The sequence below is a fragment of the Gallus gallus genome, chromosome 1 (genome assembly GCF_016699485.2).
Source record: "Gallus gallus isolate bGalGal1 chromosome 1, bGalGal1.mat.broiler.GRCg7b, whole genome shotgun sequence".
Classification (NCBI taxonomy): Eukaryota; Metazoa; Chordata; class Aves; order Galliformes; family Phasianidae; genus Gallus; species Gallus gallus.
The window spans coordinates 128,745,620-128,759,302 of NC_052532.1; the positions used below are offsets into that span (position 1 = coordinate 128,745,620).

The 13,683-nt window shown below is 49.3% G+C and overlaps 1 protein-coding gene across 2 annotated transcripts in view; it reads left to right on the forward strand.

Annotated features, from left to right (window-relative positions):
- The first annotated feature begins 2,673 nt into the window (after positions 1-2,673).
- The window catches only part of ZBED1 (zinc finger BED-type containing 1), a 52,839-nt gene continuing 41,829 nt past the window's right edge, over positions 2,674-13,683 (forward strand). The window contains exon 1 of one of the 2 annotated variants that reach the window (XM_046906078.1): positions 2,674-2,977. The gene's annotated coding sequence lies outside the window, so the exon portion shown is untranslated. Of the gene's footprint in view, positions 2,978-3,055; positions 3,121-13,683 lie in introns of those variants that run through there. The other variant, XM_046906081.1, reaches the window with a different exon arrangement.

The window sequence follows — 13,683 nt, forward strand, 5'->3', positions numbered from 1 at the left end:
AACATTATTTATTTCAGCATGAACTCACCGGACCTCTGCCCCTGTTTTCACTGCAGAGAGACACAGGATGGATTCATTTTGATTCTGTTCTCAGGCGATGGTAAGAGGATCGTCTCTGTTGAATAGCCCTGACTGTTGTGACACCAAGTGTCCTCCACTAGCACAGAGCCCTGTTTGTTCCCCCAGCCCCAGCGACACGCTGGGTCAGACTCCCTACATTGGGGCTGCACGCATTCGGCAGATCTCTTCACCATCAGTGGGGTTCAGGGGGGACGCAACGTGGCTGACACTGGGACTACAGACCCTGGGCAGCTGGGGAGCAATGATGGTGGGCCCAGCAGGGCAATGCCCCCTCCTGCCAGTTTCCTTCTCTGAGCAACCTGTTCATCGGGGTCCGTGTAGGTGTGCAATGCTGTGTGACCGTGGATTTTTGCACCCAACCTCTGTGCGCATTGTTGACTGCAGTGGCACCACTGCTGCAGCACATTTTCAAAGAGAACTGAAGAAAACAAAAAGCTACATGTACTGGTATTCCTCTTTAATTTAATATCATCTTACAAGGTGGAAATTAAAATGATTTTTTCTGTCACCGTTATCTCACTTCGCTTGGCGATGATCGATTTCCTTCTCCCCTACTGCTTACTAATAAGACATCTGAACACTGAGATGGTTTTTGTGTTTACTTCCTTGTTTAAATCAGCTTCCCCAGCTAAGGACAGCCTTGGCACTACATCTGCTCCGCAACTTGTGATTTCTGCGTTGGCTCCACGCTGACAGAACGTCAGGCATGGAGAGGTATATATTTTTAATTACTCGGGGATGCCCCTGTGTATACGTACAGGCAAATTAACTAAGCACAGTCCAAAACCTGCTCCTAGCAGCGCTCACATGTTACACACACACACACACATTTCAGGCACCGAGCCTCACCTCTTGGGGCTGACGCATGGAGAGATGGTGGCAGGTGAGAACGACACCTTTCTACAAATGGAACACTGATGTCCAGGGAGAGGAATAGACAAAAGTCAGCATCGCTGATGTCTGAAAGAATCTGGTGCTTGCTTCCAGAAATCAGCGATCCTTCGCAGAGGTGGGGGTATGGCAGTGAGCACGGCTGCTGCCTGGGGTCTGGGCACCGTGCTGTGAGCTCCTCGCACCCTGCTAGCACGGCAGCTCCAGCCCTGATGGAGTTATTGCGACAGACTAAAAATGCTCAGTGAACATCTCACAGTTTAAGGAGAAAATACCAAAAGGGAAGGGAAGGAAACTTGGCCATATGCACATCGCAGGCGAGGAACCATGGAAAGATGGGGCCGAGGCTCTGGAACTGAATGCTGCTGGGGAGCTGAGTAATAGGCTCTGCAGGGCACGCTCTCGGGATGTCATCCCACACCTTTTGGACGTTTTGCTGTCTGTGGCATCTCCTTACCGAATGTGTTTTGTGTCGCCCCAGCTGAAATCTCTGTGTTCAGCATTAGTCAGTTTTTATCTCTGGGATCTTCACACCCCAAGACCTACACAGTGCTGTCCTATCTCCTTCCTCTCAAACTTCATTGTCCTTCGCTTACCCTGTTTCTCTAAGCGGAAATTTTGGTGTTTCCTTCTCCCTCTTGGCAAAGCTGCTCTTGCTCTTCTCAGGAAGACAACACCTTAAGGTTTCTTTCAGCCCTATCCTAAACAGTTTCACGATTTTCTTCACAACGATCTCTGTAGCAACACCACCTCACCCACAGCTGGGCTGTACCGGGTCCCTTCCCACATGCAGACCCCGTGGGGGGACCCCACACCACGGCCGGGTCCCGGCCCTGGGCAGAGGCACCCGCGGCACTGCAGGGACCGGGCCGGGAGGCACCGGGGCCGCTGTGGGGAGCGGCGTGCGGGCGGCGGTGCTCCGTCCCCCCGCCACCTGCCTGCACCGTTTGCGCCGCGGGCGCTGGAGGCCGCGGAGCCGCGCCGAGGTTCTCGGCCGTACTGACTGACCCGCACCGACCCGCACCTAAACAAGAGAGCGGTTCGGGTTCATCGGGGATTTCGGGGGTGTCCTTCCCCCTCGGGGACCGGCGGGGCGGTCCCGTTCTTCGCACCTCCCGCAAGGACAACCGCAGCGCGCGGCGGGGGCGGCGGGCGGGGAGGAGGCGGAGGAGGGGGCGGCTGCGGCGAGGGGAGGGGAAACCTCCGCGCCCGCCGCGTCCCACTCGCCGCCCGCCGCCCGCGCCGCAGCTCGGCCGTGCCCGCAGCTCCCGGCCCCGCTCGGCTCCCCCCGGGCCGGGGCAGGCGGCGGAGCCCGCCGCGTCCCGCCCGCAACTTTCGCCCCCGCCGATGGCTCTGGGCGGGGGACCTGAGGGCTGCCCGCCGCCCCGCGCCCGGCCCCCATGGGCCGCCCCCGAGCCTAACTTCGCCCCCGCCGCCGCCGCCGCCCCGGGGCGGGCCTGAAGCCGCGGCGGGGCCGCGGGCCCATGGCCGGCCGCGCGCCGCCCCGTCCCGCCCGCCGCGGAGCCGCCCGAGCGCCGGCGCGGGGGCGCTGAGGGAGGCGGCCCCCCGCTCGCCCCTGCCCGGGTCGCCGGCGGCGGCGGGGCCGCGGGATCCGTCCGCGCTCGCTGCCCCCGCGCAGCGCCCGAGCGCTCTCTCCTCCTCCCGCTCCCGCTCTTCCTCCTCCTCCTCCTCCTCGTCCTCGGCGGCGGCGGCGGCGGCCCGCGGGTGACATGCAGTCCCTCATCTCTCCGGTGACCAAGGCTATCCTGGTGGCTCTGTTCATCTTCGCCATCCTGCTGATCCTCTACGTGATCCTCTGGTACATCTGCCGCGATGTGGATTGCGACCACGGGATCTGAGCGGCGGCGCGGGGCCAGCGCTTAGGAGCGGCCGGAATCGCCCCCGCGGGGCCAGGAGGGAGAGGAGAGGGAGAGGAGGCGACCGCCGAGCGCGGCTGCACCGCCGCACCGCCCCGCGCCTGACCTTCAGAGACCAGGGTGACCCGGTGAGTGCCCGCCGCCCGGCAGCGCGCTGCGAGCGGATCGGGACCCGTCCCGGCGGCGCGGGGTCGCGGTGCGGTGCCGGAGGTGCGGAGCGGAGCGAGGCGGGCGCGGCGCCGGCGGCGCGGCCCCGCATTGGTATGCGAAGGTGAGCGCGGGGCGGGGAAGGCGGCGCGGTGCCGGTGCGGGGCAGCGCGGGGACGGAGGGGAAGGGGATGTCGGCGAGCGGCGGCCGCGGGGGGGGGGAGGCGGGCGGAGAGGACGAGTTCCTCCTGCCTTCCCCGCGGCACGTGTGCGGGGAGGTCTGGCGGGGTGCGCGGGGAGCGCCGCGCGGAGCCCGCCGCTGTGCTGTCCGTGCGGTGCGCGCTGCCCGGGGACTGCGGGAGTGGGGCTGGCGGTGCGCGGCGAGTGAGCGCGTACGTGCCGCTGTGCCGGGACGGCCCGGAGCGGCCGCTGAACGGCTGTGCGCCCACCTGAAGGCGTTTGCGGCTCGCTCTTAGCGCCGTTGCCGTCAGGCTGCGTTTGCCGCGGTGTGCTAAGGCGGAGAGGAATCAGCGCTTGGCGTTGGAAGCAAACCTGCCGAAGGCAGGATGGTCCTGAGCGCTCGGTGCCGATGCTCCCGCCCTTGGAGGGCGGCTGTCAGGAGCGCAGCGAACTCCGTCGGCACGCACATCCCTGTGGGGACGCGTTCCGGTTCCACTGATGTGTGTGCGCTGCAGGAACGGGAGGAAATCGCGGTTGGTTTCAAAGGGGACACCTAGGGAAGCGTGAGGTGCGACAGCGCGGTTTGAGATGGTTTGACATTGAGCGGCCGTGGCTGAGCGCTCGGCTCTGCAACGGGGGATGTGCCGGGCTGGGAGCTGCTGGGAAGCGGACCGCCCTCCCGGTGGGCTTCTGCTCAGCCCGTCTGTGACCCGGCCTGATGGGTCGTGGCGTTGCTGCCAACGCGCCCCAACTGCGTGACCGTGGCAGCGGTGACGGCGTCATTCCCTCGCCCTGCACCTCCAGCAGCAGTGCAGTTGTGTGCAGCTCCCTGCGCGCCCCGAAATGCCGGGTACAACGGTGCTGAGCAGCAGCAGGCGACGGAGGGACAGGAGCGGGCAGCCAAATGGGCATCGCTCCCTTTTCTGTCTGCGCTGTGCCGTGGGGAAATAAAGCAACCCCACAGTCCTCTTTTTTTTTTGCTGTTTTCCAGCCTCACCGGTCAGTAAACTTGTTTGCATCCGAGTTGCAAAAACCTCCTCACACCCCGACACGCCAGGTGGTGTCACATGCTGCCTTCCCCAGCAGCAGAGCACTCTGTGTGCGCATCCCTGGGCAGGGGACGGCAGCAGCATCGTGACAGGGGCTTCACCCATCGCTGGGTGGGTCAATTATTGGAAAGGAGCTTTGGAGACGTTGCGTACAGAACTGGGTGGGACGTGGCAAATTAAAATGGTTTTCGAGAGACTTGAAGTACTGATGGATATCTGTGTGCTGGTGTGTGTGTGTGTGATGAAGTGTTGTCGGTGATGATACAACCAAACCTGTTTTATAGTCCCTGTCCTAACTAACCATAAACAGCTCAATATCTGCAGAGATGTGAAATGGTCCCTCGGTTATTGTCCAACCCTCGGTGTTTCCAGCTGGCTCATTATTATTTTAAGCGTAGTCTCTAGGAGACGTGATACAGAAAATAATTCTTTTAACAGCTTTTATTCTAAGTAAGGCAAACATATATGTGCTTATATATAAATATGTATATATTGTTTTATATAAACACGGACGGGTATTTTTTTTCCAGCTTAGCACAACAGAAAAATGAGCAAAGCAATAGTGAGCGGTACTGCGTTTGATTTGTAGTTGAAGTTGCAGATTCACCAGCTGTGGGTGGGTGTTGTGTGTGTGCACTGTTATGCATTAGCGGATGGAAATCCTATAAATGCAGAACCCCCCTTCTCATTGCTGTGAGACGTGGTGTAAGGGGGTGAGATCCTGGCCTTGCTGGGCTCGGTGTAGAAGTCTGAAGTTGGTTTCAGTGGAGCCGGAAAAGCCCTGACGGATTTGCATGTGAGGTTGAAGCAGCAGGAAGCAGCTGAAGTTAACAGAACTGTTAAAACAATAATCGAAGGCAAATCGGTTACAATGGAACACCTACAAATGCTATTTTTGCACTTATTTTCTTGCTCAGAAGTTTAGAGACAGTTTGATTTCTATGCACTTTCATTATGTGCCTCTGCCCCAACTCAGTGATTTTCCCCCGGCTGCTCTCTCCTAGCGTATCCCAGTGTTTCAGAGGTGATATCTAAAATAGTGTCAGCAACTGGCATACAGAGCATGCTAGCAGCAGGACCACCCGTGTGTGTTATCCATCAGAATGTGGGCTGCAGTGCTGCGAGTGGTACCTCCGTTCAAGGCAAGGACGACTTGTTATCGTGGTCCTACCTGGGCCATGAGAAATCATTACCACGCTGCAAAGATCAGCAATGCAGTAGGCTGAGCAAGTGTTCCCGTTCCCTAAGCAGTGTAATAGGCTGCGCAGGCACTGTGTGAAGGATATTTAAAAGCTTTGCCTCTTTGCGTGAAAAATGCTGTGAATGAGTTACCACTGCTTCACCCTCAGAAGCGCAAGGAATGTTACATGTAAACCCTTAGCGCAAGGCAGCGTGCTGCAGTGTGGTCCCAGCAGCCAGAATACACCTGACTGGAGCATGCCACTTACTTCCCGGTAAGTCATGCTTCATTCAGTCCCTGTTCAGGCAAATTCCCAGATGGTTCACGGAACATTTTTTACATGGGGCATGTAAGCATAACTGGACAACGAACATCTCAGATTTGCTGATTTTCTTGTTTCCTCCATATAAAAATTGGTTAAAAGGGTCAGAGTCATAGCGTGCCCCCTTTGCACGTTACACCACTTCCTAAAAATGGCTTGAAACATGCACTGTCGGTCACACACCCCACGTAAGAGGCTCTCTTCAGATCCTGGGCAGGGCAGCACTGTGCTGGGCATCTCCCTGTCCTTCAGGGTTGTCTCCTCTCCAGGTGAGCAGAGCTGCCCCCAGGACACGTCATCTCACCTGCATGGTGCTTACTGCAGGTCTCTGGAAGAAGGGTTTCAAAAGGTTCCAAAGGGTTTCTGGAGCTCTGTGCAGGACTGAAGCAGAATGGTCTCATGGTGATTCCTCATGGTAGTCAGGTCTGGGAGCCCTCTATTGCCCGTGGCACAGCAAGCGCTCGCTGTAGCTGCTGTGTTGACATGCGGGGTGGGGCAGTGAGAATTAACTGTGTCTTGTTTATGACACAGTGAAACTAGTGTGGTCATTAAAATGGTAAATTTGGGGGCTGTGCCACTGTAACAAGCGTATTAAACCAGGAGCGTGAGAAGGCTGTTTTGCTTCTTCCCTTGTTGCTGTAATGGTGGCCTGACATTGGCAGTGCTAGTGCAGGTGTTGCTACAGGATGTTCTAAAGCACCAAACCATTTGGCCTTCACCTAAGATCCACATCCATGCGCTGACACGACCCATCGGTGACGTGCCACCAGGCACTGGCCTGCCATGGCACTCCCACGGGGCTCAGCTCTCTATTACACCATACGGAGAAGTCACCCTGCCATTACTCAGCAGATGGCTCCCTCCCCCCGCCCCCCGTTTTCCTTTGCTCCATGAGGGCTTTCTGCTTTTTCATCTCATCTGTAATCCTGACTGTGACTATTTAGCACATAACGCGGTTTGTAGACAAACTGCATGAATTGATTTTCCTGAAGTGGGCTGACAAAGTGATGGGTGTATTGGAAAGCAGCACACACTTGGTTATTTGTTGTTCTGCATTAAGCTGGCTTTTCAAGTAAATAGGCTATAGAATATAACCTTTCTCATTTTAATGTACTGCTTTTAATGCGCGTGCTTGATATGGTGCGTATGGTTCAGCTGCACAGCAGTGTCTGCTCTTGTTAAAGGCACTCAGAATTTTATCCAGATGAGGAAATGTGAGTTTCTACTTGGAGAGGCTCACAGCCTTGGCTGCTGCTGAGAACCGTGTTCTCATTTTGGATGTTTTGATGCACCTCTGTTGAATATTAAGGATTCTTACCGGCGATTTCCCGAGTCACCGTTAAATTAAATCATCTCTAAAGGATACCAATAAGGTGACATTCAGAGTTCCTTTGTAGAACATACGGTGAATGTGGATTATGGCCGAGAAAAAGATGTGAAAAAAATTGATTGTGACTGATGAAGAAAGAGAAGAGAATGGGAAAGTAAAGGTGGAAGAATATTATATCAAGCTGGAAGAAGAAGGACTCCAGAGCACTCACATTTTAAAATGTGAATCTGGCATGGAGTAAAATGCTAAACTTACAGGACAGAAATTGCCACTTTTCCTTATGGAAAGTGTATGTATGCGTATGTATACACGTATATGAGTCCAGTATGTGTACATACATACGTACATGCAGTATAAATGATTGAATTAGAAATATGCATCTCTAGAACAAACGGAGAAGCCTGGTTTATTTTATTCCCTCAGCCTTGAAACCTGGCTCCATTATTGCCCAACGCACATTAACTTGCAAATCAGATAATGTTGAAGATGCTTTCCTGAGGACTTCGGGATAAAGCATGACTGATATTGTACACCACTATTATAAATGAACCACTTTTATATAGGAAATGCAAGCGCTCTATTCACATTGAAAAAAAAAAATGGGTCCGGGCTGTATATGCTGGAAGAAATACATTAATAACAAATAGATTTTATGTCTCTTTGTTTAAACTGACCTCGAAGAGACAAAGCACTTATATACTAGGGAAAAAGTCTATTAGGTAATTAACCTATTATGACCAATGTATATGTATGAGAAAAGAATGTTTCAGACAGAAAATAGCAGAATTGTGGGCTTTTTTTTTGGCTGAAAACAGTAATAGCCAAGGTATTGCTCCAAAAGTACAAGCTTTTCTTGTACATGTTTTGTACTTTTGTCTTGGAGAGCAAAGCAAGATATAAAGCCCCTGAAGTTATGGGTGCTTAAAGCTACACGTGGTGAAACCTGCTGCATGATTATGAAGCTTTATGAGTATGCTACTGTATAAACCTTGCCTGAGAGAACGGTTGCGTTTGAGTGGAACAAGGAAATACATGTGCTAAGGGCAGAGGAGCAAAGCCTTTTGCATGAATAGCCTCTTCTATGTTAATGACATATTGGGGTAAGCTTGGGCAGATGAAGAAAATTTTATTTGATATTATGTACCCATTTCAGTGGTTGGTTGCAAGTGCTGTGAGCCCTGTTTAGTGAATACCCAACAAACTGGTCGTTATACCTACAACAGTAATTAAGCAAGGTCTTTGTTAAGTGGAGTGCTTGTGCAAAATGTACATGACACAGTTAGCTAACTGGTAAGACATACTTATTTCAGTGACTGTACTTTTGAAGATAACATACCAGCATCATGATCCTTTTGAGATATGTATATATAACTGGAATTAAAACTAAGTTTACGGTCAGTCTGCATTCTACAGCTTGCTTTTGTACTTATTTTGCTTATTTTGTACCGTAATACCATTCCAGAAAGCTTGATAGGGACTATTACTGAAGGGGAGTTCAATGAGGTCTTGGTATCAGGGAAGATAAAAGGGAGACACTGTGAGCCCACAAAAAGACACTCACATGATTCTAGTAACTGACATGACCTAATTGAGCTGTGATAGGAGTTAGGGTCTAAGGAATATGCATTTGTTCACTGACACGATGAAGCAGCATCAACCTCTGCCCTCAGGCCACCATATCCTGAGTTTTCACTGTAGTTTGAGGATTATGGTAGGAAAGAATGTAGGATTTGTGTGAATCTTGTGTGAGCATTTCCAGTCTTTCGGTGAGTTGAAGCAGAATGCGTGTAGAGCATTAGAAGGCCATCTCAGAGCATTCCCATAAATTCTTGTGAGACTTAACCTCTTCCAGGGAACTAACGTGACTTCTGGGAAGCAAGCAGCAGCACTGACAGTAAGGATAACAAGATCTGTTTTATTCCAAGGCTTTCTGTGTAACATCCAGAGTATTCCAGATCTGTCATCCACATTTTACATATGGAAAAAGAAAGCTGTGGGAGGATCCAATAACTTTGTAAAACTATTTAGCAATTCAGTGACAATATATAGGGTAGTCTTCAACGTTTTGTTTTTCCCCTCTATGCAGCACTCGTTAGAACATGTTTAGATACTGTATCCTGTTTGGGGCCCCCAGCACAGACAGCCAAAGACTGGGAGGAGCTCAGCGGATGGCCCCAGGCTGTTGGGGTCTGGAGCATCCATCCTGTGAGGAGCAGTGGGGGAGCTGGGCTGGGTCAGCCTGGAGAAGGGTCCAGCTTTTGGGGGACATGTGATAGTACCATGGCCTGCCGATGTCACCAAGGAGATGGGGCTGGGTCCTTCACAGTGATGCATGGTGAGAGGAGAAGGGACGGTGGTCATAAACTGAAGCAAGAGTGGTTTGGTCTTGTTATAAGGAAAACCACTTTCCCTATGAGTACGGATCAGTGTTGTGGTTTAACCCAGCAGATGGCTGAGTACCACTCAGTCGTTCACTCTCTTCCTCCCTTCCCAGTGGGATGGGGGAGAGAATCGGGAAAAAATAAAGAAGTAGAACTTATGAATTGAGATAAAACTATTTACTAAGGCTGAGAAAAGGAAAAGGGTAATAGTTATGACCATATGTGTATATATATATATATATATATGTATATAAATATGAATGCATATTACAAGTGATGCACATGCAATTGCTCACCGCCCCACAACTGATGGCCAGCTGACCCCTCGAGCAGCGGAAGAAAGAGAGATGAACTCCCACTCCCTTCAAAACTGCTTCTGCTCGATGTCATATGGTGTGGAACATCCTTTTTGTCAGTTTTACTTAGCTGTCCTAATTCTGCTCCTGTCCCAGCTGAAACTAAGACAGTTGGGCAGATAGCCCAAAGAAGTTGTGTTGTCTCCCTTCTTGGATGTTTCCAAAACTCCCTGATCAGTACAGTCTGGCCTCAAAGCTGAATCTGCTTTGAACAGTAGAGTGGACTGGAGACCTGAGGTTCCTTCCAACTTGAATTATCCCATGATTATGTAACCCTATGAGCCACATACTCTTGAGAATCTTCTACTGGAATGTGTAGTGGCCTGCTTGTTGTAATGTACTCTCTCCTTTAACTTTTAGCAGTGTCAGCCAGGTGAAACAAGAATATGGAGGCCCAGAGCTCTCGGTCAGACTGGGGAGCCATTCACTGTAGTCCTGGCTGTCCTTACATTTGAAGCCATCCAGCAGTTCATAGCTGGTAGCCCAATACACAACACTTCTGGGGTGTGCTGTGGTCTGGAGCTGACACGTTGCACAGCAGTGCAGCATCAGGGCAGTGACCACTGTGTTGATGTATGCATGGAGAATGAAGCTCCCTCATGTAATAGTAGCCTGAAGGCTGAAGACTAAAATCACAGTGTACCTATAGTCTGTCTAATTCTTACACCTCTGTGGGGACTCTAGCACATTCTAGGAACTGGAAATTAATTCAGTTACATTGATCTGACTATAATATAATCATGCTGGGCATACTCTTGTGCAATATAATGTTTTCTGTAATCTTGTCCAGTTTCTCTCTTTGTGTTCTTCATTTGCCCAAAGCAAGCTATGGTAACTATAAGGTCCATACAGGTAGGTAATACAGTAGGATTTTCATGTACTGCCTAGCTTGAATGTGAACTGCTTTGAAGAGAAAAACAATCCCACGGAGGCTGCCAGCTTCAACATCAAATCTACCATCTCATGCCCAGACTACTCGCAGTTTATATTTAGATACCGAGGGGAATACGAACTGGGCAGAAAGCTACTTAATGCAAAAGGTCATTGTACTTCTTTTTTTCCCAGGTAGAGAAAGCCTTCTTTGTAGTGCTCTGCATTTTTCTGTTACTGCTGCCTGCCATACTGAATCCTGGTCTGACCTGGTGAGAACAGGGAATTTTCACAAGACTGCAGTGGCCAGCTTCAGAATCCCAGAATGGCTGAGGTTGGCAGGGGTCTCTGGGTCCATCTGATCTAACCCCTGCTCGAGCAGAGACATCCAGCACAGGGTGCCCAGGGTCATGTCCAGGAGGCTTCTAAAGATTTTTGAACTTAATTCTGACAGTTCCGTGTGTACCAAAGTTTATTCCAAAATTACAAGACAAAGCTATCCAGAGTAATTATTTTCAATGAAAATCCAAAACAAATGAGAGCTGCAGTGTATGTTTCTGCATACAATGAGTGTATGCAGTGTCAGGGGTTTCAACTTTGATTTTCTCACATTAGTAGACAGACTCACTGCCAACCTCCCATTAAACTCATGAAAAGTGATATTTATATAATTCTTTTTTTTTTTTTTTTACTTGAAGATATATCAAGTCAATACGGAAAAACATTTTGAGCCTCGGAAAATAAAAGGCTCTTACATATTTGAATACGTAAGCTGTTATATTGGATATTTCTGAATTGACTTTAATTTTTCTCTCATGTGGCTAACAAACCTGGAGAGCTTTTAAATTGAAGGTAGAAGAGAAGAAAAACCTAGCCTTTTAGGTGAGTGTATGAAAGCTACGTGTGTTCTTCAACTAAATTATGAATGAAGCAGCGAGATCCTGTACTGTATATTAAATTCACATGAAAATTCTCTTTTTAAAAAGTAGCAAGGTGAATGAGCTGGGTATACATAGTGTATCTAATGTATTTACTCAAGAACTTCTGTGAACATATTGTCTTTAGGAACTGAATGTTTGACTGTTCTTGTCCCAGAATGAAGATTGAAACTAAGCCCATTTGATGTGAGTCTCTGTGTTAGAGCTGATAGGAATTCCAACAATAACAGTGTGAAAGTATTATAAAATGGTATTACTGCTTTGGTAAACCAAGGTTTCTCTTCTCGCTTTACCAGTAAGGTCAACTGGAAGGTACAGCATGACAGAGCAGGTTGGAACAGTCTCGGAAGAAGCTGCAAATACTGTTGTGAGTCATTCTCTTTTAATCACGTAGGAAAAATCCAGTGGGCATGTGGGATGATACATAAATGAAGGCAAAAATTTGCTTGCTGTGGAGGAGCTGTTCATTTGGTACAAACATTCAGCTGATTTCTGTGGAGCAGTTCCAACTGCTGTCAGCAAAGGATCTGGTTCTGAGGAGTCCTTCAGTTTGCAAACAGTAGTACACAAATAAGTGATGCAGCTAGGGTGACGTCCAGCCACCTTTCTGGTTCTTCAGCCCATGTAGTCAATTATTCTTTTTTTAACCTCACCCTAACCCTAACCCTAACCCTAACCCTAACCCTAACCCTAACCCTAACCCTAAAAACTAATGGAATTTTTTAATGAAATGCAGTGTGTTTTATAGAACAGAATAGTTCAGTTGGAAGGGACCTACAAAGATCGAGTCCAACTACCTGATCACTTCAAAGCTAACTAAAGTTGAAGCATATTATTGAGAGCATTGTCCAAATGCCTCTTGAGCACTGATAGTCATGGGGATTGACCGCATCTCTAGGAAACTTGCTCTGGTGTTCGACCACCAGTTGTTCAACATAAAAAGTTGCTAAATCAATAAGCAAAATGCTATGTCATGAGAAAAAAAAAATACAGTTTGTAGTTGAAAAATATAGCCATGTAATGCTTGGCTTGTGCAGTAGATTCCATTGAAGAAAAGAAAGAAAAGAAAAAAAAAATCAGCACTGCCAGAACCTCTTTACACATCGACAAGAAGTCATTCCTGGATCAGTCTAAGAGTATGTTAATGCTGTTTTTATGATTATCAGCGAGGCAAACTAAATTTATTTTACAGTTCAATCCTCTAGATAGTTAAAGAAACGTTTCTTATGGTAACTTCAGAAATAGCTAATAGCATCTTGAGATTCAGAAGGCAGAGGGCTAGCTCAGAAAGACCTCAATCTGGATGGAATGCAGTGGTAGCTGCGTTGTGTGACGGCAGTTTTGGAGGACAGCACTGATATCTGGAATGAGAAATTGATTGGTACTGCAGGATGGATAGACAATATGTTCACAGAAGTTCTTGAGTAAATGGATGGATGGATGGATGCCTTTGACAAATCCTTCGGGAACTTGAAAACCTAGGAAAAATCTGGGAATGCCAGGCCTTGTGATATGTTTTTCACATGGTCAGCTTTGAAGCCGGAAGAGTCTGCCCTGACAGGAGCAATCCAGTGTCTGGTGAGGAGAGGAAGTGTAGAACTAGACTGTGTTTTCTGGACGTGCTGTATTGTTGCACTCACCCTTCAGTAGTGGCTTGAGAACTGCACCCTGGTGAATTTGTAGCGGTGTGCCTTAACAACACAGTGTGGTGAAGCAGAATGGGCATGTGTCAATGTGATTAATTAATATTTTATTAAATAGTACCTTCAGCTGGGTAGTAAATGTTTTCTGATTTGCCATTTATGAGGTTGGTTGACTTAAACCCATTTCTTAAGTTCCTGTGATGTTTGCACTACTGCAATAACTATTTCTCTCAGATCTAGTTATGTGAGTGGGACAGATGCTTGAACTGTGAACTCCACTTATTTACCTCATATTATTTTAATTAGATAGATGCAACTCCGCATTCATAATCATCTGTGTGGTGCTTACTGCTTGCTTTCAGTTCTGTCACAGTGTCTTCATGCTTCTTAATCCTAATGTAGAGCATGTCAGCCACTTAACAGCCTAATCCTACTCCT